Source organism: Pristis pectinata, chromosome 2 (genome assembly GCF_009764475.1).
Source record: "Pristis pectinata isolate sPriPec2 chromosome 2, sPriPec2.1.pri, whole genome shotgun sequence".
Classification (NCBI taxonomy): Eukaryota; Metazoa; Chordata; class Chondrichthyes; order Rhinopristiformes; family Pristidae; genus Pristis; species Pristis pectinata.
In genome coordinates this window covers 17,990,242-18,011,255 of record NC_067406.1, presented here as the reverse complement: position 1 = coordinate 18,011,255, position 21,014 = coordinate 17,990,242, and positions in this window count along the sequence as shown.

Genomic DNA, 21,014 nt, shown 5'->3' with positions numbered 1-21,014 from the left:
TGTGGCTGCCATTAGCATTCGGAGTCCATACAGGACAATCATCCTCCTCCTATGGGCACAGACAGTGTTCCAGTGCAAGAGCAAGAAATATATGAATTGAAATTGCTTCACTGTGGTGCTATGGAAATGTCTGTCACCTGCAGAGCAATGCTACCACCTATCTCTGGGTGAAATTTAGTCACTCCAGAAATTCAACCTGATACTAATCACTCCTGCACATATGACCCATTTTCTGCATTCCATGCAATGACATTGTTCGTAGTGAAATAGAGAAATAGATCACGTTGATCCAAAGGATCACAGCCAAACTGGGTTTTCTTATAGAGCTGGAGACACAAGAGACTGCAGGTGCTGGAATCTGGAGCAAAAAACAAACTGCTGGAGGATGTGGGTCATACAGCATCTGTGGAGGAGAAGAGATGGTGAACATTTCGGGTTGAGACCTGCATCAGGATTCTGATTTTTGCTTTTTATAAAGCTGTTTAAAGGGGCACTTTTGAGCAGGTTTCAAGTCCAGTGGTGGTAAAGTGCAGCCTATGCGTTCCCTTTAAGTTAGTGTCTCACTGATTATGCTTTGGGCCCATCATGGTGCTTATCCCTAGGACTCCGAAGCTCATAACCCTTGACTGACCCAACCACCAGCCAATCAAAACCTTCATCTTTTTTCATCAAGATCAGGATGAACAATATCAGGCATTTGAAAGGTGGAACTGAAGATTTTAGCACTAATTCCATTTTTCTTTCTCTTGTGCCATTAGGTGCACAGATGAGCAGAAAATAATTAAATTAAGCAATTGGTTTTTGAGAATGCAGTTGTAGATGCATTTGTTTCTTAAGAGGCTGAAAAATACTTCATTGTATAACTTTTTGAAAGTTCCAGTACTTCTCGTGAGGTTCTTGAAACCATTAGACTTTAGGGCACAGAAGGCAAAAAGTATACTGGACAACTAATTCAATCTGTAGCTTCGTCACTCCAGTCTATAAGACAATTAAATTCTTAGATCAGTAGTCTAACTTCCAGGAAACTTAAATTGTAAAAGGCTAATTGCATCCTGGCACCACTAGATGGCACATGTTTTATCATTTGAGGACTGTTGATACCAATTCAGTCTTTCCAACAGATGTAGAGGTTCAGTTTTCTGCGGAGAATAGAAGATCACTGGGCAGGACAATAAGCGCCATTGCCAACGGCAAACACAAGGTGACCCCAGGAAGGAGGTTCATATATAGTTAGAGAAAAGGAAAATACAAACAAAAAGTATTGCAACACATAAAGCACCGGAGGAACTCGACTCTTGTGTCTCCAAAAGTGCTACAAATCCTCTGCAGTTCAGGCAGCAACTGTTGCGAGAGAAACAGAATTTCTGGTCAGTGTCCCATATCAGAACTGGCGAATGTCACAGGTATAGCAGGCTTTAGCAGCCTTCTAAGTGGATGTAAATGACCCCTCAATTTATTTCACAAAACAGATTAAATGATCATTGTTGTTTGTGGAAGCTTGCTCTGCTAAAACTGGATGCTACATTTCTGACAAAACATTTCAAAAACCACATTGACATGTGGTGAACCGTATATAAATGAAATAAGCTCTTCCTTTCCAACAGACACTAGCAAGCATCTATTTAAAGGCAGTTAATCAGCAAACCCAAAACACTCCACTTCTCAGGGAAGGGAAGCTTCTGTTGTTCCAGTGCAGAGTCAGTATACAAACAAACAACTGACATTAATTAGTATTAATTCTAATACAGGGAAACCTATGATCAGGTAAGTAACTGTAAGGCTATGTGATGGAATTGTTTTTGCACTTTTAGTTTGCATTTTCTTTTTAAGCTTCCTTTTCAGTTCTGTGAGGGGTCTACCTCACAATTCCTGTGGATATCTTTCTATCTGTACTGCAGATGATGCAGATGTAAAATTGGACCTTGTGGTGCTATGTGCTGCAAGTAAGTTTTTCATTCCACCTGTGCGTACGTGTGCTTGCGCTTATGACAATAAACTCAACTTTGACTTCAACAGCGTACCTGGCAGGGTACTGAAAGTCTGTGCTGACCAACTAGCTGGAACGTTCAAGGGTATCTTCAGCCTCTCTCTGCTGCAATCGAAGGTTCCCACCCGCTTAAAACGGCCTCAATCGTACTGGTGCCCAAGAAGAGCAGGGTGAACTGTCTCAATGACTATCGCCTGGTAGCACTCACATCTACTGTGATGAAGTGCTTTAAGAGGTTGGTCATGGCTAGAATTAACTACTGCCTGATCAAGGACCTGGACCCGCTGCAATTTACCTACCACCACAACAGGTCTACAGCGGACATAATCTCACTGGCTCTCCACTCGGCTTTGGAGCACTGAGACAACAGCAAAACATACGTCAGGCCGCTGTTTATCGATTATGGCTCGGCATTCAACACCATCATCCCCTCAGTACTAATCAACAAGCTTCAAATCCTGGGCCTCTGTACCTCCCTCTGCAACTAGATCCTCGACTTCCTTATCGGGAGACCACGGTCAGTGCGGATCAGTAGTAACATCTCCTCCTCGCTGACAATCAACACAGGCATACCTCAACTATGTGTGCTGAGCCACTGCTCTCTCTACACTCATGACTGTAGGGCTAGGCACAGCTCAAACACCATCTATAAGTTCGCTGATGACACCACTGTTGTTGGCAGAATCTCAGATGATGATGAGAAGGTGAACAGGAGTGAGATAGATCGGCTGGTTGAGTGGTATCTCAACAACAACCTCGTCAGCAAGACCAAGGAATTGATTGTGGACTTCAGGAAGGGAAGTAGGGAGAACACACACCAGTCTTCATCTGTGGGGCACCAGTCAGTGGTGGAAAGGGTGAGCAGCTTCAAGTTCCTGGCTTCAACATCTTAGAGGATCTATCTTGGGCCCAACACATTGATGCAATCATGAAGAAGGCATACCAGTGGCTTTACTTCATTAGGAGTTTGAGGGGATTTGGTATGTCACCAAAGACTCTTGCAAATTTCTACAGATGTAACGGTAGGGAGCATTCTGACTGGTTGCATCACTGTCTAGTATGGAGGCTCCAATGCGCAGGATCGAAAGAGGCTGCAGAGGGTTGTAGACTCAGCCAGCTCCATCACGGGCTCAACCCTCCCCACCATTAAGGACATCTTCAAGAGGCAGTGCCTCGAAGATGGCATCCATCATTAAGGATCCTCACCATTCAGGACATGCCCTCTTCATGTTACTACCATTGGGGAGGAGGTACAGGAGCCTGAAGACCCACACTCAACGTTTCAGGAACAGCTTCCCCTCTGCCTTCAGATTTCTGAACAGTCCATGAACCCATGAACACTACCTCATTATTCCTCTTTTGCACTATTTATTTATTTTTGTAACTTACAGTAATCTTTATGTTTTCATGTCTTGTACTGTACTGCTGCAACAAAACAACAAATTTCACGACATATGTCAGTGATAATAAACCTGATTCTGATGTTATGAACGTGGACCTAGAGGGCACTACTGTATTTACACTACAATGTTCTCTGTCTTTGATTTTGTACAATATTAAATCTTTAGAATAAATCAATAGTATAAATGCCTCAGGAGTCTTTGGAATATCTGAATGAAATTCATTTGCTTTGTAGTAATGTTGGTCTGCCCCTAGAAGATTGTCCACTTGACTGTGTGGCTTCGGAAGTGTCTTGCCCACAGAAGGCAGAGGGCGGTAGCAGATGGAGAGTACGCTGCCTGGACATCGGTGACTAGTTGTGTTCTGCAGGGATCTTTTCTGAGACCTCTGCTCTTTGTGATTTTTATAAATGACTTGGATGTGGAAGTGGTGGGGTGGGTTATTAAATTTGCAGATGACGCAAAGGTTGGAGGTGTTATGGATAGTGTAGAAGGATGTTGTAGGTTACAACAGGATATAGAATGCAGAGCTGGGCAGAGAAGTGGCAGATGGATTTCAATCTGGAAAAGTTGGAAGATCGATCTTGAAGGCGGAGTACAAGGTTAATGGCAGGATTCTTAGCAATGTGCAGGAACAGAGGGATCTTGGTGTTCAAGTCCATGGATCCCTCAAAGTTGCCGCACAAGTTGATAGGGTGGTTAAGAAGGTGTATGGTGTGCTGGCTTTCATCAGTTGGGGGATTGAGTTCAAGAGCCACGAGGTAATGTTGCAGCTCTATAAAACTCTGGTTAGACCACACTTAAGAGTATTGTCTTCAGTTCTGGCCACCTCATTATAGGAAGGATGTGGAAGCCTTAGAGAGGTTGCAGAGGAGGTTTACCAGGATGCTGCCTGGATTAGAGAACATGTTTTATGAGGAAAGGTTGAGCGAGCTAGGGCTTTTCTCTTTGGAGTGACACAGGATGAGAGGCAAATTGATAGAGGTGTACAAGATTATGAGAGGCAGAGCTAGAGTGTATATTCAGCACCTTTTTCCCAAGGCGGCAATGGCCAATACCAGAGAACATCCGTTTAAGGTGAGCAGACAAAAGTTTAGGGGAGATGTCAGAGGTAGATTTTTTACACAGATAGTGGTGGATGCCTGGAACACACTGCCAGGGGTGGTGGTAGAAGCTGATACAATAGAAGGGTTTAAAAGACTCTTAGATAGGCACATGGATGTAAGAAAAATGGAGGGTTATGTGCTGTGTAGGAGGGAAGGGTTAGATTGATCGTGGAGTAAGTTTATATAGGTCGGCACAACATCGTGGGCCGAAGGGCCTGCACTGTGCTGTACTGTTCTAAAATTCATCACAGCCAGTCTCTGAGAGAAATCAACAAGATTTTGTGTTAAATATTCACCTTTTCTGTCAATTGAACAAATTCACTGAATATCCATTCTAAAGAAACGTTTATTGTTGGACCACTTGGTTGCTGTTTTTACTGCATCACCAGTGATCATTCAGGATTGTTTTATTAGCTATGAAGTGCTTCAGGATATCATTGAGTTGTAGAGTTAGACAGCACGGAACAGGCCATTTAGCCCAAATCGTCCATGCCAACCAAGGTGCCTTCCTGAGTTAGTCCTATTTGCCTGAATTTGGCTCGTATCCCTCTAAATCTTTCCTGTCCGTGAACCTGACTAGATGCCTTTTAAACATTGTAATTGTACCCATCTCTACCACTTCCTCTGGCAGCTCATTCCACATACCCACCACCCTCGGTGTGGAAAAACTTGTCCCTCAGGTCCCCTGTAAAACTTTCCCCTCTCACCTTAAACCTATGCTCTCTAATCTTAGAGTCCCCACCCTGGGAAAAAGACTGGGGACATCCACCTTATCTGTGCTGCTCATGATTTTATAAACCTCTATGAGGTCAACACTCAGCCTTCTTCGCTCCAGGGAAAGCAGCCCCAACCTATCCAGTCTCTCCTTATAACTCAAGCCCTTAATTCCTGGCAATATCCTTGTGAATTTTTTCTGTACTGTCTCGAGCTTAATCACATCCTTCCTGTGGCGTGACAATCAGTACTGCACAAAATATTCCAGGTGCGGTCTCACCTATGTCCTACACAGTTGTAACATGATATCGTGAAAGGGACATGGCAAGCACTATATAAATGAAAGGCTTATTTTTACTGTCAGAAGTTGGGAAGCCAAGTCTGTATCTGCAGTAAATGGTGAAGATGTATGATTACACAGATATTTGTTTCAATAATTTTTGGATTAGAAAGCATTTTGCAGATAACTGAAAAGTGTGCATGGGTCTATAACAGCAGCTAAGAGTCTGAAGAATGTTAGGAGTTAAATATTGGTATTGGTATTGGTTTATTATTGTCACTTGTACCGAGGTACAGTGAAAAACTTGTCTTGCATACCGACCGTACAGGTCAATTCATTACACAGTGCAGTTACGTTGAGTTAGTACAGAGTGCATTGATGTAGTACAGGTAAAAACAGTAACAGTACAGAGTAGTGTCACAGCTACAGAGAAAGTGCAGAGCAATAAGATGCAAGGTCACAACAACGTAGATCGTGAGGTCAGAGTCCATCTCATAGTAATATTGAATAGTACAGCACAGGAACAGGCCCTTTGGCCCACAATATCTATACTGACCAGGATGCCATTTGCCTGCATGTGGTCTGTATCCCTCCATTCCCTGCCTGTTCATGTGCCTGTCTGAATGCCTTTTAAACATTGCTATTGTATCTGCTTCCTACACCTCCCAAGGCAGTGCTATCCAGGCATCTACCACTCTCTGTACAAAAATCTTCCCTTGTAAGTCTCCTCTAAGTTCTCTCCCTCTCACCTTAAAGTGGTGCCCTCAACTATTTGACGTTCCCACCCTGGGAAAAAGACTCTGACTACCTACCCTATCTGTGCCTCTCAGAATTTTATACACGTCTGTCAGGTTGTCCCTCAGGCTCCAACGCTCCAGAGAAAACAATGCAAGTCTGTCCAAACTCTCAAGAATGTTTCCAGAATGAGTTATAAGGAGAGACCAGATAGGCTGGGACTTTTTCCCTGGAACGTAGGAAGCTGAGCAGTGACCTTATATAAAATCATGAGGGGCATAAATAAGGTGAATGGTCATAGTATTTTTCCCAGGTAGGGGAGTCTAAAGCTATGGGGCATAGTTTTAAGGTGAGAGGGCAAAGATTTAAAGGGGACCTGAGGGCGACTTTTTCCACACAGAGGGTGGTGGATTTATGGGATATGCTGCCAGAGAAAGTGGTAGAGACGGGTACAATTACAATGTTTAAAAGAGGTTTAGACAGGTACATGGATAGGAAAGGTTTAGAGGGATATGGGCCAAACACAGGGAACTGGGACTAGGTTGGGTAGGCAACTTGGTTGGCATCTATAACTCTAGGACCCTCCTTATAGCAAATACTCTATAATCCAGGCAACATCCTGGTGAAACTCTTCTGCACCCTCTCCAAAGCCTCCGCATCCTTCCTGTAATGCAGTGTTGTGAACTTTTATCCACTTTACAGTATTTTTTAATATATATTTGTTTTAAGGATCTGCTAGCGAGGTCAATATTGATTGCCTATCCCTGTTGCCCAAAGAAGGTAGTGATGAGTCACCTTGTCAAACTGCTGCAATCTTCAGGGTGAGCTACATTTTATTGACTGTCCACCCTGCAGTCACTGTGCACCAGTGGAGGAGGGAATGAATGCTTAGGGTGGCTGATTGGGTAATGATCAAGTGGGCTGCTTTGTCCTGGATGGTATCAAACTTCTTAACAGTTGTTGGCACTCACTCATCCAGGAAAGTATTCCATTGCACTCCTGACTTGTGCCTTGTAAGTCTTGGGGCATCAGGAGGTGAGCAACTCGCTGCAGGGTATCCAACCTCTGAGCTGCTCTTGTAGCCATGATACTTTTGTGGCTCATTCAGCTGAGTTTCTGATTCATCGGTGACTCCCAGGATATTGATGGTTACACACTTGGTGAAGGTAATGCCATTGACTGTCAGATTTAACGGTTAGATTCTCTCTTGTAAGAGATGGTCATTTCCTGGCACTTTTGTGATGGTACTTGCCACTTATTGGCCCATGCCCGGATACTGTCAAGATCTTGATGCATACAGGCATGGCTGCTTCATTTGCTGAGAAGTTGTGAAAGGAATTGAATATTATGCAATTGTCAGTGAACATCCCCACTTCTGATCTTATGATGGAAGATCGGTCATTGATGAAGATAGTTGGGCCTCAGACAGTACCCTGAGGAACTCCTGAAATGATGTCCTGAGGCTGGGATGATTCACCTCCGACCATCACAACCGTCTTTCTTTGTGTGAGATGGTACCCACAACTCCGTCTGTTCATCTTTATGAAAGGAAAATATTTCAAGGTGCTTCACCGAGTTATCAGATTGAAATAGAGGCTAAGTTGAAAAAATATTAGGAGTGAACCTAATTGACAGGAATACCTACTGTAAGCACCTTAATTCACTGGAAAAGTACCCATATGGTTGTCCCAGCAGAATCATCCAAGTCATTTTTTTGTTACATTGGTGTCACATAGGTGGAAGTCACAGATTTGTGAGATGCTGTTGGAATGGCCTAGGCAAAAGTAGATAGATGATTAGCATTATGGAGTACATTTGGGTGGAGAGTTCCATATCTAGACCATATACTGGACCATTATCTAGACAATAACTGGTGGAGCTAAACAAAAATTCACTGTAATAACAGGCTCAACAGCAAGGATGGAGGATGAATGTTTCCACTGGCCAAGGAGTCACAGATTAAACCACTTGGGCCTGAGATGAGGAGAAATTTCTTCGTGCAGAGGGTAACAACTAGAACAGTACAGCACAGGAACAGGCACTTCGGCCCATGATTTTGTGCCAAACTAATTAAACTAGTAATTAAACGCCTAACTAAACGAATCCCTTCTGCCTGCACAATGTCCATATCCCTCCATTCCATGTACATTCATGTGACTACCTAAGAGCCTTTTAAACACCTCTATCATATTTGCCTCCACTACCACCCCTGGCAGCACATTCCAGGCATCCACCACTCTCCGTGTAAAACTTGCCCCGCTCATCTTCTTTGAACTTACCCCCTCTCACCTTAAGTGCTGCCCACTAGTATTAGACATATCAACCCTGGGAAAGAGATACCAGCTGTCTGCTCTATCTGTGCCTCTCATAACCTTATAAACTGCTATCAGGTCTCCCCTCAGGCTTCACCACTCCAGAGAAAACAACCCAGATTTGTCCAATTTCTCCTCATAACACATGCCCTCTAATCCAGGCAGCATCCTGGTAAACCCCTTCTGCACCCTCTCCAGAGCCTCCACATCCATAAAATGGGACAACCAGAATTGAATGCAATACTCCAGATGCAGCCTAAACAGATTTTTATAAAGCTGCAGCATAACTTCCTGACTCTTGAACTCAGTGCCTCAACTAATAAAGGCAAGCACATCATATGCCTTCTTTACCACCCTGTCAACTTGTGCAGCCACTTTCAGGGAGCTATGGACTTGATCCCCAATATCGCTCTGTGGTATTGGTTTATTATTATCACTTGCACTTATCACCAAGGTACAGTGAAAAACTTGTCTTACAAACCGCTCGTACAGATCAATTCATTACACAGTGCATTGAGGGTAGTACAGGGTAAAAACAATAACAATACAGAGTAAAGTGCAATGCTGTTAAGGGTCCTGTTATTAACTGTGTACAGACACTTTACATTTGATAACAGAACTTAACATTTCAGGGTGTATACGCTTTATCAGAATTGCCGTCATCATCAAACAGGGAATAATCCCTGGTTCAGTGTGGAGTGTAGACAGGCCTGCTGGAAGCTACAATATAGGTGTGCTAAACAATACCAACTGCATGCAATAGATAGAGCTGATTGACATCACAACAAATGGATCAGATCAAAGCTTTGCAATTGTGAATGGTGGTGTACAATTAAACAGGTAATGGGAGGAAGAGGCTCCAAAAACATCCCCTCCTCAATGATGGTGGGGCCCAGCATGTGAATGCTAAAGGCTGAAGCATTCGCAACCATCAGCCAGAAGTGCTGAGTGTTTGATCCATCTCGGCTTCCTTTGAAAGCCATCAAAGTCGGTCTCCAGCCAATTCGCTACTCTCCAAATAACATCAATAAATAGCTGAGTGAAGTGGATACGGAAAGACTATAGGACCTGACAACTTCCCAGCTGTAGTACTGAAGACCTGTGGTCCAGAACTAGCTGCATCTCTGCTAAAGCTGTTCCATCTCAGAGTTGCTCTACCAAGCGTGTTGAGAAGTCATGTTTCAGAAGAGCTTGGCACTGAACATCCTGACATAGTAAGCATCAAAGCAATAGCCTGATGTTTTGTTTATTGGCTGAGAACAGGCAAAGAGCAGAGTCGTAGAGATGGCATGGAAACAGGCCCTTCGGCCCATCCAGACCACACTGATCACCAATCATCCACTCACACTGATCCTACATTATCCCCACATTCTTATTGACTCCCACAAGGTTCTACCAGTCACTTATGCATTGTGGACAATTTACAGCAGCCAATTAACCTACCAACCCATATGTCTTTGGGATGTGGGAGGAAACCGGAACACCCTAAGGAAATCCACATGGTCACATGGAGAATGTGAGAACTCCAAATAGACAGCAGCAAAGGTCAGGAATGAACCTGAGGCAGCAGCTCTACCAGCTGCACCCGTAGTTAGGTGTACTGCAAAGGCCAGCCACTGAAGACAATTTACAAAGTTAAAAATGGCAAAGATATATAAGACTGATTATAGTTTAGGTATAGATGGTTAAACACAAACCTGTTCTGGACTCTTAAGGTCTCCACCCCTTCTGCCCATGTGTTTGGGATCCTCACTGGAGAGTGGCTGGTTCAGTCCCTTCAGGTAAATCACCATTATATGCCTTGCCTGCAGGGCCCTTCTTACTGTGAGACAAGGAGAGGTAAGAGTCAAAGTCAAGTTTATTGTCTTATGCACAAGTACATGTGTGCATAAGAAAAACTTACTTTCAGCAGCATCACAGGCTCATAGTGTCATATCAGCAGCATTCACAAAAAAAACATAAGCATAAATTACACACGAGTTTTACAAGAAACACAATTCAAACAAAATTTTAAAAAACGTCCATTTTAGTGCAAAGTGAACAAAGTGTTCATAGTGTTGCTAAACTGTAGTAATTAGGATAGTGCCAGTTGGTTCAAGAACTGAACAGTTGAAGGGAAGTAGCTGTTCTTGAACCTGGTGGTGTGGGACTTCAGGCTTCTGTACCTCCTGCCTGATGGTAGCTGTGAGAAGATGGCATGGCCTGGATGGTGGAGATCTTTGATGACAGATGTTGCCTTGTTGAGGCAGTGCCTCCTGGTGGGGAGGGATGTGCCTGTAATTTATTGGTCTGAGTCCACTATTCTTTGCGGCTTCTTACGTTCCTGTGCATTCAAGTTGCAACCAGTCAGGACACTTTCAACAGTACATCTGTAGAAGCTTGTTAGAGTGTTCAGTGACAAGCCGAACCTCTTTAACCTCTTAAGAAAGTAAAGGCACTGGACTTCCTTGTGACTGCATCTATGTGCTGGGCCCAGGACAGGTCATCCGATATGTTAGCACCCAGGAACTTAAAGCTGCTGACCCTCTCCGCCACCGATCCCCCAATGTAAACTGGCACATGTTCTCCCTCCTTCCCCTTCCTGAAGTCAACAATCAGCTCTTTAATTGACAAGAGGGCCGCAAATATAGAGTTACGCCAGAAATCACCAGTAATAAACAGAAGGGCCAGGCCGCCAGCATCTAGGTTTCTATTTCTTCCATTCCTGCTCTTCTTCCAGATGAAAAATGAAACACATGGAAAATAAGGAGCACACCTTATTGTCGTCACATGAAGTTGCCATGTAATCTTGCCCTGGGCTAATATCATCTGTTTCTTGTGCCTTTAGTGTGCTTGAGCATGTCTCTAAACCACTTCCTCTAGCTCCCTCAAATCCTTAACCCTTGAACAGGTTAGGTTTGCACCTCCCAAGCTTAGAAAGGCATGAACCATACATGTGCACATGATGCCCTGCGTATTACAACTGATGAAGGATGGTCATTGTTTTAAAGTGGGTGGTTGTGAACCAACCGAGGATGGGTCATGGGACATTAAAAAATGGATCACAAGATTGGTTTTATTCCCAGCCTGGCCTGTACAGTGGAGACACAGGGCACTGTGTAACATCTCAATCACTGTTCTAATAGAGAGCAGTCTTTGTTTGCATTGCTGCACCTTGTGATTTCAAAACCGGTCACTGCTTATAGGCATCAATATATTCAATAGAAATACAGTGGATTGAAGACTGGTTCTTGCTTACAACAGTGGTTTGATTGCAGCAACAGTTAGATTTATAGGCAGGCATGGTAGTGTAGCGGTTAGCGTAACGCATTACAGCGCCTGCGACCCGGGTTCAATTGCGGCCACTGTCTGCAAGGAGTTCGTACTTTCTCCCCCTGTCTGCATGGGTTTCCTCCGGGTGCTCCGGTTTCCTCCCACATTAGGAAGTTGCGGACATGCTATGTTGGCGCCGAAAGCGTGGCAACACTTGCGGGCTGCCCCCAGAAGACTCTACACAAAAGATGCATTTCACTGTATGTTTCAATGTACATTTGACTAATAAAGATATCTTATTGGGATGCATGGGTGAATCATAAATGAAAATCAAAAAATCTCAGCAGATCAGGCAGCATCTGTGAAAAGACAAACAGAGTTAATGTAGACCCATTGGCAGAACAGGAGTTAAAGTGGATAGCATGGATAAAGTTTGAAAACCACTGCTTTAAAATAGTCTTTAAAATAGTATACATCAGCATGTTCCATGCCTTGAAGGAAAGGCAACCAATAAACATTACACATCAGCATGTTCCATGCCTTGCAGGAAAGGCAACCAATAAACATTACACATCAGCATGTTCCATGCCTTGCAGGAAAGGCAACCAATAAACATTACACATAAAAGAAAAGTAAGTAATAATGAACAAGAGATGTCTGAGTATGATGGAGCTTCAGAGATTAACAATGAATAGTTCTATGCACATTAGTCAATGTTCACAACCTTGGATGTCAGAATCAATTGCGTCAATGAATGCAGAATAAGTTGACATCAATTCTAAAACATCACACACTCTGTAGATGGCCCTGAGCAAAAATTCATATTTTTCATTATCAGACTGGGTAATGAACTAACTAATAAACTTTCAATTAGCATAAAATAGCATATTTAATTTACACAATGACTCAACTCACATGTAGTTATTTCATTTTTTATATTGGCTCAAACTAAATAGGCTGCAGTACATTGTGTTATTGTGGAGTTTGGCAAAAGCAACTCAAGTCCCTCAGTGCCCTGACTGATGAAGGCCAGTGTACCAAAAGCCACCTTCATCATCCTGTCTACCTGCAATACCACTTTCAGTGAACCGTGTACTTGTACTCCTTGGTCCTTCTGTTCGACAGCACTCCCCAGGGCCCTTCCATTCACTGTGAAAGTCCTACCCTCGTTTGTCTTCCCAAAATGCAACACCTCGCACTTAGCTGAATTAAGCTCCATTTGCCATTCCTCAGCCCACTTACCCAGCTGATCAAGAGCTCTTCATAAATCTTAATAGCAATCTTCACTGTCTATGACACCACCTATTTTAGTGTCATCTGCAAACTTACTAACCACGCCTTGTACATTCTCATCCAAATCATTGATATAGATGATAAATAGCAATGGGCAGCACTGACCCCTGGGGAAAACCACTACTCACGGACCTCCAGTTGGAAAAACAACCTTCCACCATCACCCTGTGCTTCCTACCATCAAGCAAATTCTGTGTCCAATTAGCTACCTCTCCCTGGATCCCATGCAATCTAAATTTCCACAGCAGCTTATCATGCAGAACCTTATCAAAGGCCTTACTGAAGTCCACATAGACCACGTCTACCACCCTGCCCGCATCGACCTTGGTTACATCTTCAGAAAAACTCAATCAAATTCATGAGATGTGATCTCCCACACTCAAAGCCATGCTGACTATCCCTAATCAACCCCTGTCTTTCCAAATGCTTGTGTATCTTATCCCTCAGAATCCCCTCTAGTAACTTACCACCCACAGACATTAGGCTTACTGGTCTATAGTTCTCAGGTTTTTCTTTGCAGTGTTTCTTAAATAAAGGCACAGCATTAGCCACCCTCCAGTCTTCCAGCACTTCTCCCGTAGCTAACGATGATGCACATACCTCAGCCAGGGCTCCTGCAATTTCTTCTCTAGCTTCCCACAGTGTACTTGGATATACCTAATCAGGCCCTGGAGATTTAGCTACCTTCATACATTTTAAGACATCCAATACCTTCTCTACTGTAATGCAGACTATCCCCAAGACCTCACCATTAACTAATTCAAGTTCCGAGGTCTTCATGTCTCTCTCCACGTTCCAATCAGAGGAGAAATACTCATTGAGGACCTCACCCTCCTCCTGCGGCTGCACACAAAGATGTCCACTTTGGTCTTTGAGGGGCCCTATGCTCTCCCTAGTTACTCTTTTTCCCTTAATATACTTATAAAATCTCTTTGGATTCTCCTTAATCTTCTCTGCCAAGACTACTTCATGCCCCCTTTTTGCCCTCCTGATTTCCTTCTTGAGTATACTCTTGCAACCCTATACTCGTCCCGGGATTCACTTGATCCCAGCTGCCTGTACCTGACCCATGCCTCTTTCTTTTTCCTGACCAGAACCTTAATATCCCTCATCATCCAGGTTCCCTACTCATACCAGCCTTGCCCTTCATTCTAACAGGAACATGCAGATCTTGAACTCTCAATATCTCACTTTTAAAAGCCTCCCACTTGCCAGATGTCTCTTTGCCTACAAACAACATATTCTAATTAACTTTTGCAAGTTCCTGTCTAATACGGTCAAAATTTGCCTTGTCCCAGTTTAGAACTTTAACTTGTGGACCAGATCTGTCCCTTTCCATAACTAATTTAAAACTAACAGAACTATGGTCACTGGTCCCAAAGTGCTCCCCCACTGACACCTCAGTCACTTGTCCTGCCCCATTTCCCAAGAGTAGGTCAAACTTTGCCTTCTCCCTGGTAGGGCCTTCAATATGTTGTGTGAGGAAACTTTCCTGAACACACTTAACAAATTCCACCCTATCTAAGCCCTTAGCACTGTGGCAGTCCCAGTGCTATGTTACAATCCTGTACTATAACAACCCTCTTATTCTTGCAACCTTCTGAAATCCCCCTGCATATTTGTTCCTCTAATTCCTGTTGACTATTAGGGAGCCTATTGTATAATCCCAACAAGATGATCACCCCTTCTTATTTCTCAGCTCCACCGATAGAGCTTCATTGGACAATTCCTCAGTAATTTAATTTTGGACTACTGCCGTGATGTTCTCCTTAATCAGAAATGCAACTTCCCTCCTCCCTTTCCCCCACCGCTATCCTACCTATAGTACCTGTACCCTGGAACATGTAGCTGCCAGTCCTGTCCCTCTCTTAGTCGTGTTTCTGTAATGGCTATAACATCTCAGTCCAATGAAACTATCCATGAGAAACAAAGCACTGCAGATTCTGGAATATGGATGAAAAACACTATGATGCTGGAGGAATTTAGCAGTCCAGGCAGCATCAGTGGAGAAATACAGGCGGTCAATGTTTCGGGTCAGGACCCTCCTTCAGGACTGAAGATAGGAAAAAGGTTCCATTCCATGTTCCATTCCTTTGCATTAGTCATGGAAATGTACACCACAGAAACAGGCCCTTCGGTTCAACTCATCCATGCCGACCACAATGCCTATCTATGCTAATCCCATTTGCACATCCCTTCACACCATTGAACTGTTTTCTGGTTAACCCCTTAATCAAAGCATCTGATATTCCTTTCTCATCTCCTAGGCTTATGAAATCACTTGCTTCTTCCTCAGCCTTCAGTACTTGTAGCCATCACAATGGAAGGATTATCCAGCCTTTCCTAACTGATGACTGCTTCCAATTCAGATTTACAGCATTCAAATTTTTTTCATTGGATGTGGAATGATATAAGCATTGAGGAAACCACTAACCCGGGTCAGATCTGTGAAGGAGTTCTCCCACTCTCTATAGACAGCTACCCTTTCAAACTCCCTTAGAATCTTACATATTTGAATAAACTCACCCACTTATTCTTCTAAAGTCCAAGGAATACAGACCCAAACTGTCCAGCCTCTCTTGAGAGGACAACCCTCTCATCCTAGTAATTAGGTGAGATTAGAGAAACCAAAAATAAAATGGAGAATATTGGAAATAGTCAGCAGGTGAGGCAGCATCTGTGAAGCAAGAATACTTTGGGTTTGATTGGCCTCTGCATTTCCTGCATTACCACAGTAACTACTGATTAAAAGTACGACATTACTTGTGAAGCGATATGGATGACCTGAGGCCCTTAAATGTGTTAGGTAGAGTCATAGACTCATACAGAAGGAAACAGGTCCTTCAGGCCAACTGGTCCATGTCAACCAAGATTCACACCTAAGCTAGTCCCATTTGCCCATGTTTGGCCCATATCCCTCTAAGCCTTTCCTATTCGTGTACCTGTCCGAGTGCCTTTTAAATGTTATTAATGTACCTGCCTCAGTCACTTCCTCTGGTAGCTCGTTCCATATACTGACCACTCACTGGGTGAAAATGTTGCCCCTCAGGTTCCTATTAAATCTTTCCCCTCTCACCTTAAACCTATGCCCTCTAGTACTTGATACCCCAGCCCTGGGAAAAAGACTGTGCGCATTCACCCTATCTACGCCCCTCATGATATTATGCACCTCTATAAGATCACCCCTCATTCTCCTATGCTCCAATGAAAACAGTCCCAAACCTGCTCAACTTCTCTCCATAACTCACTCCCTTGAGTCATGGCTATGTCCTCATAAATCTCCTCTGCAATCTTTCCAGCTTAATGATATCTTTCCTATAGCAAGGTGACCAAAACCGAAAACAATATTCCAAATGCGGCTTCACCAATGTCCCGTACAACTGCAACATAACATCCCAACTTCTATACTCAGTGCCCTGACTGATGAAGGCCAGTGTGCCAAAAGCCTTCTTCACCACCCAAATGTACTGAAATAGTTTGGTTGTAGCCTTTGTTCCACCCAGTGCGATCAGCCATTTTTTTACTGGGATGGAAGGGGTCCTTGATTATGTTGGCTGCTTTCCCGAGGCAGTGGGAAGTGTAGACAGAGTCAATGGAGAGGAGGCTGGTTTGCATGATAGACTGGGCTGTGTTCACATGTCTCTGCAATTTCTCGCAGTCTTGGGCAAAGTAGTTGCCATATCAAGCCTGATACATCCGGATAGGATGCTTTCTACTGTGCATCTGTAAAAATTGATAAGGTTCATTGGGGACATGCCGAATTTCCTTAGCCTTCTAAGAAAGTAGAGGTGCTGGTGTGTTTTCCTAGCCATAGCATCTATGTGGCTGGACGAGGACAATTTGTTGGTGATATTCAGATCTAAGCACCTGAAGCTCTCAACCATCTCCACTTCAGCACCATTGAAGTAGACAGGAATGAGGACTCCACCCTGCTTCCTGAAGTCAATGACCAGCTCTTTTGTTTTGTGACATTGAGGGAGAGGTTGTTGTGTTGACACCATGCCACTAGACTTTCTATTTTCTTCCTGTACTCCGTCTTGTTGTTGTTTGAAATCTGGTCCACTATGGTGGTGCCATCTGCAAACTTGTAAATGGAGTTAGAGCAGAATCTGGCCACACAGTCGTGAATGTATAGGGAACAGATTAAGAGGGTGAGGATGCAGGCTTACAGGGCACCAGTGTTGAGAATAATCATGGCAAAGTCATTCTCTCTTCTACCCCTTCCATCGGACAGAAGGTACAAAAGTTTGACAACATGTACCATCAGGTTCAAGAACAGCTTCTATTCCACTGCTATAAGACTCTTGAATGGACCTCTCTTATGCTGAGGATGAACTCTTGATTGGAATTGGTTTATTGTCATTGTCACATGTACCAAGGTACAGTGAAAAACTTGTCTTGCATACTGATCGTACAAGTCAATTCATTACACAGTGCATTGAGGTAGTACAGGGTAAAACAATAACAGAATACAGAATAAAGTGTAACAGCCACAGAGAAAGTATAGTGCAGGTTGACAATAAGATGCAAGGTCATAATGAGGTAGATTATGAAGTCAAGAGTCCATTTTATTGTACCAGAGTATCGTTCAATAGTCTTATAACAGCGGGATAGAAGCTGTCCTTGAGCCTGGTGATCTCTCAATCTACCTCGTCATAGCCCTTGCACCTTATTTGTCTACCTACGCTGCATTATTTCTGTAGCTGTAACACTGTATTCTGCATTCGGTTATTGTTTGTCCTTTGGTGCAACCTTGATGTACTTATGTATGGAATGATCTGTCTGAATAGCATGCAAACAAAAGTTTTTCAGTGTATCTCAGTACATGTGATAATAATATAGCAATTACCATCAAGTGGAGTGAATCGTATTGGTTGTAGCCCGCCTTCTGTGATGGTGGGCATCCTAGGAGGGAGCCGAGATAGATCACCTACTTTGTACCTCTAGCTGAGAATGTCGGTGCTCTCAGTAATGAACTTCAATGGGTGTGGTTGATTTTCCTCTTGCTGGAGATGGCCATTCCCTTCTGTGACAAGTGTTACTCGTTACTCATCTGCCCAAAGTTGGATGGTGCCCAGATTTTTCTGCATGTAGACCAAGCTTCCTTGTCAGCAAGCTGAGCACCATGCAATCATTAACAAGCGCCTCATCCTCATCATGGAAGAGAGATCTTTGATGAAGGACCTGGGTAGCTGCCCCTAGGATGTTGCCGTGTCTCCCTGGATTTATTACCAGAGCTTCTTCAATCAAAATTGTTTCTTGGGAACACGGGAGTCCCAAGAGACTGCAGATGCTGGAATCTGGAGCAACAAACAACATGCTGGAGGAACTCAGCAGGTCGAGCAGCATCTGTGGGAGGAAAGGAATTGACAACATTTCTGGTCAAAGCCCTGCATCAGGACTGAGAGAGGGTCTTTCTGTATCAGTAGTTTCAAATTGATAGGGTTTGCTTTCCTGAGACTTTCACATGCTCTTTGCTTTGAATGGATTACTTCTTCTCTGAAGAGTTACCATGGTTTCCCGTAGTTTGGAAACCTCCTGATTCAGATTTTTAAAGGGATTGGTCCCTTCGGGCCCTTGTGACCGTCGATCTTTCCTATCACCTCAGTCCAGCCCATTTCCCACTCCGAGTCCTGATGCAGGGTTTTGACCTGAAACATCGACAATCCCTTTCCTCTCACAGATGCTGCTCAACCTGCTGAGTTCCTCCAGCAGATTGTTTGTTGTTTCTTGGGAAAGCTTTCTGCATCAGTCATTTCAAACTGATAGGGTTTGCTTTCCCGAGAATTTCAAATGCTCTTTTCTTTCAATGGATTAGTTCTTCTCTGAAGAGTCACCATGGTTTCCTGTAGTTTGGAAACCTCCTGATTCAGATTTTTAAAGGGATTGATCCCTTTGGGCCCTTGTCTGCCAATCTTCCCAATCACCTCAGTCCGGCCCATCTCCCAGATGCTCCTATCTCTCACTTCAACCCACTGGGCTTTTCATCTTGTGTCAGAGTGATCAGCTCTGTTGATCAGTTGTCAGAGTGATCAGCTGCCTTTGTGCTAGACTCTGGAACACCTTCCATAAACTATTCCACCTCCCTTTCTGATACACCCACAAAACCAAGCTGTCGGCTAGATCTCCAGCCTCTCCTCTTCCTGGCTCAGTGTCTGTTTTTGTACATAACCAAAGAGTACACAACCAAGAGTACACAACCAAGAGTATTTGCACACAACCAAAGCAGCATGGCATGTGTTCAAATAATCCTTTCAGAGTCCTTCCCCTTCAGACCTGCTGGGGCCAGTTTCAGTGGGAGGCATTGCTTTATCCAATGAATTATCATGACAAAAAGAATCCATGTTTTAAAAGTGGCAAAGGGTGGAATGTAGATCAGCTGCAGAAAGCAAAGGATGAAGGTTGATGAGTGTCTTTGCAACTGGGAGACTTGCCACTGAGATTCCACATGCCTCACTACAGTGTAAGTTGGCAAATTGGTTTATTACTGTCACATAGAACATAGAACATTACAGCACAGTAGAGGCCCTTCAGCCCACAATGTTGTGCTGACTTTTTAACCCACTCTAAAATCAATCTAACCATTCCCTCCCACAAAGCCCTCCATTTTTCTGTCATCCATATGCCTATCTAAGAATATCTTATATGTCCCTAATGTGTCTGCCTCTACTGAGGTACAGTGAGAAGCTTTGTTTTGCATGCCATCCCTGCAGATCATTTCATTACAACAGTACATTGAAGTAGTACAAGGGAAAATTATAACAGAATGCAGAATAAAGTGTTACAGTTACAGAGAAAGTGAAGTGCAGGCAGACAATAAGGTGCAAAGCTATAACGAGGTAGATTCTGAGGTCAGAATCCACCTTATTGTACTAGGGGACTGTTCAATAGCCTTACAACAGTGGGATAAAAGCTGTCCTGATGCAGGGTCTCCACCCGAAACATCAACTATCCCCCTGTCTCCACACATGCTGCCTGATCCACTGAGTTCCCCCAGCAATTTTTTTTTGACGTTGCATAAAATTTACAGAAGCTTTGGACTGCAGGAAGGTCGATATAGTCCGGTTAGTTGGAAAGAGGCAAATCAAATTCAGTCTGGAGAAGTGTGAGGTAATATATCCGAGGATATGCAACAAGGTAGGGCCCTGGAGAGTGCTGTAGAACAGAGAGACCTAATGGTGCAGGTACATAGTTCCCTGAAAGTGGAGACACAGATCGATAGGACGTGAAGGTGTCTGGCATGCTTGCCTTCATCAGTCGGGGTATTGAGTACAGGAGTTGGGATGTCATATTGCAACTGTACAAGTCATTGATGAGACCACACTTGGAGTACGGTGTGCAGTTCAGATCACCAGGCCATATGAAGGATGTCATTAAGCTGGGAAGAGTGCAGAAAAGATTCACCAGGATGTTAGAATCAGAATCAGAATTAGATTTATTATCACTGACTTAGATAATATGAAATTTGTGGTTTTGTGGCAGCTTGAGTTGTAAAGAGAGGTTGATAGGCTGGGACCTTTTATCCTGAGGAGTAGGAGGTTGAGCGGTGACCTTACAGAGGTATATAGAGAGGTATGAGGGGCATAGATAAGGTGGATGGCCACAATCTTCTTCCTAAAACCAGAGGGCATGGATTTAAGGTGAGAGGGGAAAGATTTAAAAGGGACCTGAGAGGAAAACTTTTCAGACAGAGGGTGGTGGAAATATGGAATGAGCAGCCAGAAGAAGTTGTACAATTACGACATTTGAAAGACATTTAGATAGGTACATGGATAGAAAGGTTTTAGAAGGATATGGGCCAAATGCAGGCAAATGGGATTAATTTGGATAAACATGTTGGTCGGCATGGATGAGTTGGGCTGAAGGGCCTGTTTCCATGCTCTATAACTCTAAGGTGAGGAAACACCCACTAGGGTACTGAGCAGTGTGGAGGAA